The sequence below is a fragment of the Acomys minous genome (genome assembly GCF_964271855.1).
Source record: "Acomys minous genome assembly, chromosome: 14".
Classification (NCBI taxonomy): domain Eukaryota; kingdom Metazoa; phylum Chordata; class Mammalia; order Rodentia; family Muridae; genus Acomys; species Acomys minous.
The window spans coordinates 105,924,562-105,935,255 of record NC_140496.1 but is presented as its reverse complement, the minus strand read 5'-3'; positions in this window follow the sequence as shown (position 1 = coordinate 105,935,255).

Here is a 10,694-nt window from a genome sequence, read left to right as displayed (position 1 = left end):
ACAGCCAAGGCTACACAGAGAAACCCTGTCTCAAAAAACAAAAACAAAACAAAACAACAACAAAAAACAAATATAAAGAACTAAAGTCTTGGAGTGATAGTTGTAGTTCATGTTTGAGACCCACACACAGTATTTAACTTTTTGGTTTTGGGAGTTTTTTGGAGGGGGGCCTCTGTGTGTGTGTGTGTGTGTGTGTGTGTGTGTGTGTGTGTGTGTGTGTGTATGTGTGTGTGTGTGTACTTTTATCTGTCTGGTTTGAGGTAGGGTCTTGCTAAGTAGCCCTGGCTGGTGTGGTGCTCCTGTGTGGCTCAGGCTGGCTATGGTTTATGACAGTCATCTTCCTTCTTTAGTGCTGCAGTGATAGACTTGCACCATTCACACCATACCTGCTTGGAACCAACGAGTATTACAACCTCACTGAGTAAATATTTTCTGAGGCAAAATAAAGGGTTTATAAACATGAATAATTTTTCAGTTGATAATTATTCTTTTATAAAAGATGTATTTATTTATTATTATTATACAATGTTCTGCATCCATGTACACCTGCACACTAGAAAAGGGCACCAGATCACATTATAGATGGTTATGAGCCACCATATGGTTCCTGGGAATTAAACTCAGGACCTTTGGAAGAGCAGACAGCGCTCCTAACCTCTGAGCCATCTCTCCAGCCTGTAGATAATTATTCTAACAGTAAAATAAGTGTAGGCAGCTGTTGAGGCTGGGACTGTGATTGAGTAGCAGCACTCAGGGAGGCAGAGGCAGGCTGGGATTAAAGGCGCGAAACACCATGCCTGGCTTTTTTTTTTTAAGATTTATTTATTTATTTATTAAATGTATATGAATGCTTTATCTGCATGTACACCTACATGCCAAAAGAAGGCATCAGATCACATTGTAGATGGTTGTGAGCCACCATATGGTTGTGGGGAATTGAATTCAGGACCTTTGGAAGAGCAGCCAGTGCTTGTAACCACTGAGCCATCTCTCCAGGGTGCCCCCCCAATATTTATTTGTTAATTGTTGAATTAATAGTAAAGTGTTAAATTTTTCTGATTTAAATTATGAGAGTACTTTTGATTTTTAAAATGTTCCTTTTAGGGACTGGAAACATGGTTGAGAGGTTTAGAGCACTTGCTTTTCTTGCAAGTGGACCTGGGTTCCCTTCCCAGCACTGACACGGTGGCTCACAACCATCTGTAACTCCGGTTCTGGGGAGACCCTCTTTGGTCTCTAAGTTCACCACCAGGCATGAATGTGGTGTGCCTACATGCATGCAGGCAAAAACACTTACACTAAAAAAAAAAAAGTTTTAAAATGTTTAATTTACTACTACTTGCATAGCTAAAATAGTTTTGCAGCATAACAGATCCAGGAAAGCTGCTTATTAAAGATGTTTGTCCTTTCCGCAAAAGAACATGATGCTTGTGTTAAAGAGAACTCTCACATCCAAGAAACCATGGCCTGTTGGTGCAGGGTTTTGTTTGGTAGCTCAGTAGTTTAGGAACAGTTTTCCTAGGATGTTTCTAAGTGAGAGTCACACTCTCCTATTGCAGCCACCTGCTTCTCCCCTCTACCCCCTCCCCTGTATGGTGCTTAGTACTTCATGGCCTTGAGAGAATCTGGCTTTGACATCCACGTGAGCCTGTCTTGGAAGCAAGGAGTTGAATAAACTTCTTTTTTGTAATGTTTCTGATGGATAAAATGAAATTAGTGTAAGCGATTGGACTCAGAAAATGGCCTTGATGCAACTACTCTTCTCATGTTTCAGGAAGGTTTCCTCAGTCCCATGGAATCAAGGCCAACATGATTCTCACTCGATAATATATAACATTATAGATATGTATATTTTATATATATATATAATATATATAATGGCTTTCTGTCTTCACAAACAACTGTGTGTGTGTGTGCACATGTGCAGGTGAAGATGTGTGTGTTTAAGCAAATGTCTTAACATGAAAGAGCCAAATATTAAGGTAGGGAAGAATAATTTATGCTGTTTGTAATGATGACAAATGTCTAATACTTAAAATATAGATTCATAGCCGGGCGTGGCGACACACACCTTTAATCAAAGCACTTGAGAGGCAGAGGCAGGCAGATCTCTCTGAGTTCAAGGCCAGCCTGGTCTACAAAGTGAGTCCAGGACAGCCAAAGCTACACAGAGAAACCCTGTCTTGAAAAACAAAACAAAAGACCCCACAAAATTTGCATTCTTATTTTATAATCTTTATATTTAAATTATTTATGCTTATAGGAATAATGAAGTTTTGTAAAATTGACACGAGGGACAAAACTAGAAAGTTACTTGGCCTGTGCTTCAAGTATCCTTTAACTTTTTTTGAAACCCTTTTCTTCCTTTTAATTTTTTAAATTAAATTTGTTCTTCCCTAATTTCATAATTGTATATAATGCTTTCTGACTGGTCTCACCCTGCCCTCGCTTACCTCCATCCTACCACTGTCCACGCTCTTCTTTACAGATCCTTTCCCCACCTTCATGTCATGTTGTATTTGTGAACTGCTAAATCTAACCATGGATTTGGAGCGATCTGTTGGAGCCTGATGTGTTTAACACTGACTCCCGCTCTCTCAGAATCTGCCAGGAGCCAATGGTTCTGCAGTTGTGTGCCCTCCCCCCCCCCCCCCCCCCCCCCGCCCCCGACACCCATGATTGACTGTGGACAGGGCCGGTCTTGGGCAGGCGCAGTTACAGGTGACCACAGCGGCTGTGAGTTCATGATTGCAATGGCTGTGTTGTGCCCAGAAGACAGCATTTTGTTCTCCTTCTCCATGCCGTGCCTCCCTTCTCTGAGGTTCCCTGAGCCATAAAGGGGATGGCATAATTGTCCTGTTTAGGACACAACTCCCAGCTGAGCAGCCGAACATCTGTGTTCACCGCAAAGATGAGGTGCAAGGCAATGGACTGTGGGTATCAGCACATGCTGAAAAGGTAGTTTGGCACTGTGAGTTCAGCTAAGCAGGCAGCAAGCCCTCTCCTAGGGCCTACGCCTCCCCTAGCCATTTGTTTTCACTAGGTTTACAGTGCCAGGCTCTGATTTTTTTTCTTTTTTCAATTTACTTTTCTGAGGCAGAGTCTTACTCTGTAGTCTGGGCTAGCTGTGAACTTATGGTCTGCCTGGTTGTGCCTCAGCATCCTACGTGCTGGGAGAACAAGTGTATGCCACCAGGCCACCATGCCAAGCCAAGATTGAGAAACGCATTGACTTATGTTATAGTTGCCCAGTTTTCAGTAACATGCTCTGCAGGTGTGTAGCCTAAGCAGTACGTTGGACTGTAGCACCTAGTAGATTTTCCACCTACATGCAGATAAATACACACCGCTGAGAGCACTACAAAATTGCCCAATAGGAGGAGTCTTAGAATGCGTCAGGCTGTCTTAGTTACCTTTTTATTGCTGTGATGAGATACTGTGGTGAAGGCAGCTTATAGAAGGAAGAGTTTATTTGGGGCTGACAGTTTCAGAGTGATAGAGTCCGTGGCCATCAGGCCAGGGAGCCTGGCAGCAGGCAGGCAGGCAGGCAGGCCCTGGACCAGTAGCTGAGTGCTCACATCTTGATCCACAAGCATGAGCCAGACAACTGCTAACTGGGAATGGCTGGTCTTTTGAAACCTCAAAGCCCACCCCCAGTGACACACCTCCTCCAACAAGGCCACACCTCGTAATCCTCCCTAAACAGGGGGCCAAGCACCCAAACATATGAGTCAGTAGGGACCATGCTCTCTCAAACCACCCCATAAGCCACACACACATGTATCCACAATGCACTGTTGCATTCTGAGGGGTTGGTTGGGTTTGTTTTTATAACTCTTTGCTAGTAAAAATACAGTTGGATACGATCATCTAGTTGCATGTTGGTATTGGTTTAAATGTTGAATTGCAGATACACAGGTTTTTTTCTCTACAAATGACAATGTGAAATTATCTGATGGCCCCCCACCCCCCACCCCCCAGTGCTGGGGATTAAACTCAGGATCTCACCCATCATAACTAAGCAAGTGACCTATACGTGAACTACATCCAATGCCCAAAGTGTCTGATGTTTAGCCCATGAAGATGATTATCTGTGAGTGATACTTGTGAACTTGCCCCTGAAGCATGAAGATAAACAAAGTAGCTGCAGGAAGTGCCTGAAACTGGTCAGATCCTCTGGGTCCCTCCCAGCCAGAGAAGGCAATAAAATCTGCAAGTTTTCCCCAGAGTTTGCAGAGCCACGGTTCAAAGCAGATTCTGAGACCAGAACGGCTGCCTGGAAGAAGCAGAAACCAGCTGAGCTGCCTGGAAGAGGTTTAGGCCAACTGAGGCACCTGGAGAGGACACTCATCCTGCTGAGCTGTCTGCACGCTGTGCAGCGTGCTCCAGGCTCCCAGCTCTGTGAGCCTTCGCCTGTGCTGGGGTGGGCTTTGGTGATGCCGCTGTCTGTGAGTCGTTTCTGTTCCTGTAAGTGACCCCAATAAAACTCACTGGTTCACCAAGTTGTATGTTGGTGGTGTTCATACTTTGATCCGTTGTGGGCTCCCTATCTGGGGTGAGTAGATGTGTTGCATTTCCCCGGGAAAAGTTTTGTCACACAACATAGGAATATAAAGATAATAATGGCATGTAGCACCATGCCTTTAATCCCAGGGCTTGGGAAACAGAGTCAGGCAGGATTTTCATATTCTTAAATTTGTTTTTAGTTTTTTCAACACAGTTTTTCTGTGTAACAAAGTCTTGGCTGTCCAGGACTTGCTTTGTAGTCTAGGCTGGTCTTGAACTCACAGGCATTTGACTGCCTCTACCTGCCGAGTGCTGGGATTAAAGGCATGAGCCACCACGCCTGGCCCATATTCCTAATGTTATGGTCATCATCAGTGACTTCTGAGGCAATGTAAGGAAAAACATGTCTCCTGAAGTTGCTGCCTTCACTGGCTGTCTGTATTAACTCTCACATGTGTTTATCTGTGCACGTGTGGGCATGCATGTACCATGGTGGCTTGAAGATGTCACTTCTCTCCCTCCACCCAGGTCACCAGGCGTGGCCACAAGTACCGTTACCCACTGAGTTATCTTGCTGGCCCACACTCAGTGGCTTTTATTTGTAAGCATTCATCAGAAGCTTAGTGTCTGTTTAGTATTTATGTGTTGAAATCCAGAGACCATTAGATAAGTGTCCTCTTTATCAATGCTATTTCAGTACAGTGTACTTCTGGGATCTAAATAAATGGGCTAAATGCATCTGTCTCTAAGGCAACAGTGGAGAAATAGTCTGATAACAGTTCTCAGAAAATTGTTTAAATTTGGAGCTAGGCATGAATGGTGTACGCCTGTTATCTAAGCACTCATGGGGCTGCTCCAGGAGGATTTTAGCTTGAGGCTAGCCTGGGCTACATAGTGAGACCCTGACTTCAGTAAGCAAGCAAACAATAAAAACCAAAGAACAGCAACAACAACAACAAAACACTAAAAATGCATTAGAAAAGCTGGGCATGGTGGCGCAGACCTGTAATCCCAGCACTTAGGGAAACAGAGGCAGGCAGATCTCTGGGAGTTCAAGGCCCGCCTGGTCTACAAAGAGAGTCCAGGACAGCCAAGGGTAATGAAAAAATACATTAGAAAATTAATTTATATTAAATGGGATATGTGTGTGTATGTTACCTGCCCCCAAGGGGATGGGAACACACTTTCAGAGAAACTGCTGTCCTTCACAGATTGGCAGCATGTGTTTGGCACTAGTATAGTTGGTGAGGTTGTTGCATGTTACACATAGTGAGCATCATAAAGAAGCATGCTGCTTTTTTCTCTTTCCATTTGGGGCAAGGGAGGAGAGTGTAGTTTCAATTTTTACATGCTACTTCCTATACAGACACTAGAAACCATTACAGTGTTATTAACAGTATCTGTCATTATTCATGACATCGTTCTTTGAAAGTAATTGAATTAAAATCCTATTTTTAGACCTCATTTGCTAGAATTTTTGTTCACTATCAACTTTATTTATTTATTTTTCAAGACAGGGTTTCTCTATGTAGCCCTGGCTGTCCTGGACTTGGATTGTAGACCAGGCTGGCCTTGAACTCACAGAGATCCAATTGCCTCTGCCTCCCAAGTGCTGGGATTAAAGGTGTGCACCACTATGCCTGACCTTAATTTCTTTTAAATTGTGTGAGAAAGAGAGAGAGAGAGAGACCTCCAGTGTGTGTGTGTGTGTGTGTGTGTGTGTGTGTGTGTGTGCTGGCTGGCTACTTTTATGTCAACACAGGCTAGAGCCATTTGAGAGATGGGAGCCTCCACTGAGAAAGCGCCTCCAACTCCGTAAGATCAGGCTGCTGGCAGGCCTATAGAGCATTTATTTCAATTAGTGGTTTGTTGGAGTTTGGTCTGATGTATTTTGATGCTTGCTGTCTCTGCCACCCACCTGTACGTTGCCTAAGAGCCTAACCTATTTGACCAATAAAAGGCCATCACACCTGGGCAGAGCAAATGGATAGGCGTGGTTAAGGTTCCAGGGCTTGGGGAGAGAGAGAATCTTGGGAGGTGGGGAGACCGAAGGAGAAGAGAGAAGAAGAAGGTTGTGCCTTCATGGCTTAGGTGAAGTATAGGAACCAGGCCCGACTGGCTGCCTGCCTGTCTTGCTGTTTCGTGTCCTGTTTCTAGCAGCTTCCATGTCTGTGTTTATCTTGGTTAGCTAGTCGTGTTTACTGCTCTGAGAACATGCCCCTCCCTTCCTCGAGACTTGTCCTCCTGTGTGCAATCACCTCTTGAGGGATTTCACCTGGGAGGAGGATTCCTGTTTCGCTGCCTATAAGAAGGCTCTTTGGAACTCTGGGAGAAAGAAGAATAAACCGCTGCCGCGGCTGCTGCTCTCTTAACACGAAGGACCTGCTGTGTTAGTGTGTGTGTGTGTGTGTGTGTGTGTGTGTGTGTGTGTGTGTGTGTGTATGTATGTGTGCGCGCGCATGCATGAGTTAAATCCGCAGTCCCTCATTCTCAACTTGGTACCGTGGTGGCACGGGCGCCACAGAGAAGAAGCACATGGCCTCTGTGGATGGAGGATTCGGCCCAGATGAAGAACATTAGCAAGTATATGGGATTATGGATGGGAGGAAGCTTGATGGAAATTATTAGAAGCAGATGGCATGGGATTGGGACAGGTATTCCATACTTGCCCCACTATGGGAAGTAGTTTAGGGGATTAATATCTGCCCTGCCCCAGGTTAACTAAGGCTATTTTAAAATATAACAGGTGTCTGTGTCTTGACTGATTGCTAGCAGGTTAGAAAATACTGCCGTAATAATAATTATAGGCCTAATAATAAACATTATTAGGCCATATTGGTAATTTAACCACAACAGTGGTTGACGCAGGAGGGCCCAGTACGTTGTAGGTGGTGCCACACCTAGGCTGGTGGTCCTGGGTGCTATAAGAAAGCAGGCTGACCAAGCCAAGGAAAGCAAGCCAGTTAGCAGCACCCTCCATGTCCTCTGCATCAGTTCCTGCCTCCAGGTCCCTGCCCTGCTTCACTTCCTGTCCTGACTTCCTTCAGTGATGAGCAGTGACATGTGCTCTGCACATGAGCATTATGCTGAGCCAGCTCATTTCCCTAACCCAGGCCAGTTCCTACACAAAACAATTTCTTAATATTTGTTGGGTTAAATTTATAAACTATAAAAATAGTTTGGTAAATGATTTATGAGATTTGTTGATACATTTAAGAAAGATGTCTAGAGGGGCAGATAATGCAAAAATGTTTTTGAAACATTTTAAGTTAGAACAAATTGGGAGAAGGCTGTTATATATTAAAGAAACATTAAATATACTAAATATATCATGAAGTAAGACTGGTTCCTTTCCAATTAAGCTTATAATCTGAAATACTTATTTTAAGCAAATGTACTTTAGAACTGCATTTAATGAACAGATAATAACATGATATATAGTGTATTAAGTTACTGAAAGTTCCTATCCTCCTTTAAAATGATTGGATTCCAAGTGTTTTTAACATTCCTCATACAACTAATGTTTACCATTTAAGCCAATGTTTCTTAATCCAAAATCCTTGGAATGGAATGCTATTATTCACAACTTAAATATGCAGGTTCTGGTAATCCATTTTCAGGGCATAGGGGAATTTGGCCCAGTGGTGCATGCCTATAATCCCAGGACTTTGCGAGGTGGAGGCAGGGAAATCAAGGAGTTAAAAATGAACCTTGCCTAAAGAATGTTGAGGTTAGCCTGGGTTACACAAGACCCTGACTCAAGGTAAAGAAACAGGCAAAGGCCAACGTGCAGTGAGTTATGCCGAAAACATAGATGTGGAGCAGGACCTGAGCTTGATTCAGAAACTATTACATAATCTTGAAAAATGTTGCTCATTAGCTTATGTGCATCTACTTATCATGCAAATACATATGTATGTGTGTACACACATATATCTTGGTTTTTTGATACAGGGTTTCTCTGTGTAGCCTTGTCTGTCCTAGACTTGCTTTGTAGACCAGGCTGGCCTCAAACTCACAGGGATCCTCCTGCCTCTGCCTCCCGAGTGCTGGGATTATAATATTAGCTTCGAACTCCTGAGCCTCCTGTCTTCACTTCACTCCTGTGCTGGGATTACAGGTGTGCGCCATCTTGCCTAGCACTAATATTTCTTAATCATTTACTGAGTGCTTGGGGCTCTGTCGGCAGATTTAGAAATCCTCATACAATATCTCTAAGAAACTATTAGTTCCTGGTGCCTCACCTTTGACCATGTCCCCTGGACTGGGAGACCTGGTGGCAATCAGAGGAAGGACAGCAGGTTACCAAGAAGAGACTTGATACCCTATGAACATATATAGGGGGAGGTAATCCCCCTCAGGAACAGTCATAGGGGAGGGGAATAAGGGGAAAATGGGAGGGAGGGAAGAATGGGAGGATACAAGGGATGGGATAACCATTGAGATGTAACAAGAATAAATTAATAAAGGAGAAAAAAAAGAAACTATTAGTTCGGAGAGATGAAAAGAATTCACAAAAATTATATTTCATGGTTTATGCAATAGTGTGATGACTTGAGCAAGTTTCTGAATCTGTCATGTGGGGTTTTTGTTTTCGAGACAGGGTTTCTCTGTGTAGCTTTGGCTGTCCTGAAACTCTCTCTTAGACCAGGCTAGCCTCGAACTCACACCTATCCACCTGCCTCTGCCTTCCAAGTGTTGGGATTACAGGCATGCACAACCACGCCCACACTTCTTACTTGTTTCATTATATTTCTAAGAAAATGTGCGTTTGTGTGTGTGTGTGCATGCATGTGCACGTGTGTGCGCAGGTGTGTACATAGGTGCTCCAGAGGCCAGTGTGTGTGTGTGTGTGTGTGTGTGTATGTGTGTGTATGTATGTACATAGGTGCCTTCAGAGGCCAGAGGGTGGAGTTACAGTAAGTTGTGAGCTGACCAATGTGGACACTGGCATCCCATGCTTCGGAAGAGCAGCAGCACTCTTATGGCTGAGCCGTCTCTCTGTGCCTTGTTGTACAGTTGTGAGGAGGGTCTCCCTGTGTGCTCCAGGCTGGCTGAGGTTCTGCTGTCAGCCTCCTCTACACTGAGCTGCAGTGCGCTCGCCTGAAACCCATGCTCTCTGCTGGTCCCTTATGAGATTCCTCAGTGACAAACGATGGGATAGTGCTGAAATGAACAGCTGTGTGTCAGGTAGACACTAGTCTCTTATCCCTGATTTTTTTCCCTCTAAAAATACATTTTTTAAAAAGGGACTGGGTGGCTGGAGAGATGGCTTCCCAATTAAGAGCACTTGCTGATCTTACAGGGGAAGGTGCCTTTAGTTCCCAGCATCCAAATTAGGGCTCACAGCTATCTGTAAATCCAGATCTGGTGGTGTTAGCATCCACTATCCTATTCTGGCCTCTACAACACCCAGCACGCACACAGTACAAACACACGCAGGCAAGGGCGACATTAAAAAAAAAAACAAACCAGGAACTCACTATTTCAATGTGCTCCCTTGCCCTACTTTGGAGCAGTTGGCAAGGGTGGGGTTTCCCTCGGGAACTCATCTGGAGTTTGGGGGTTGCCTCTACACTGCAGAAGGCAGCATTCTCTCTCCTTGCTCTCCTGGCTAGATACAAGCTTAGCTCGGACACTGCCAAAGTTGCAGCAGAACCTGAGTCATGTTGTTTGAATCACTGAGGTTACAAGAATGTATTTTCAGGCCAAATTCCAATTTTAAGAGCTTACTGGACCGCCAGGTGGTGGCGGCAGCGGAGGCGGCGGCGCACACCTTTAACCCCAGCACTTAGCAAGCAGAAGCAGGCAGATCTCTGTGAGTTTGAGGACAGCCTGATCTACAAAGTGAGTTCCAGGACGTCTGGAACCACACAGAGAAACCCTGTCTCCAAAAACAAAACAACAAAACAAAACAAAAGCTTATTGTGTAAACTCACTGTTCCAAAAGTAGCTACTAAATATGGCGAAAGTATTTTCGGATAATTTCTACTAGTAAACACTTTCCAATGGAACGATGGGAGAGTCAGGATGGCGGTGTATGCCTGTAACCTCTGCGTTTGGGAGGAGGAGGAGGAGGAGGCGGAGGCGGAGGCGGAGGCGGAGGCGGAGGCTGTAGGATCAAGTTCAAGGCCAGCATGGGTTACGTACAAAGGCCCTGAAACCAACAACAAGAGTAAACAAAACAA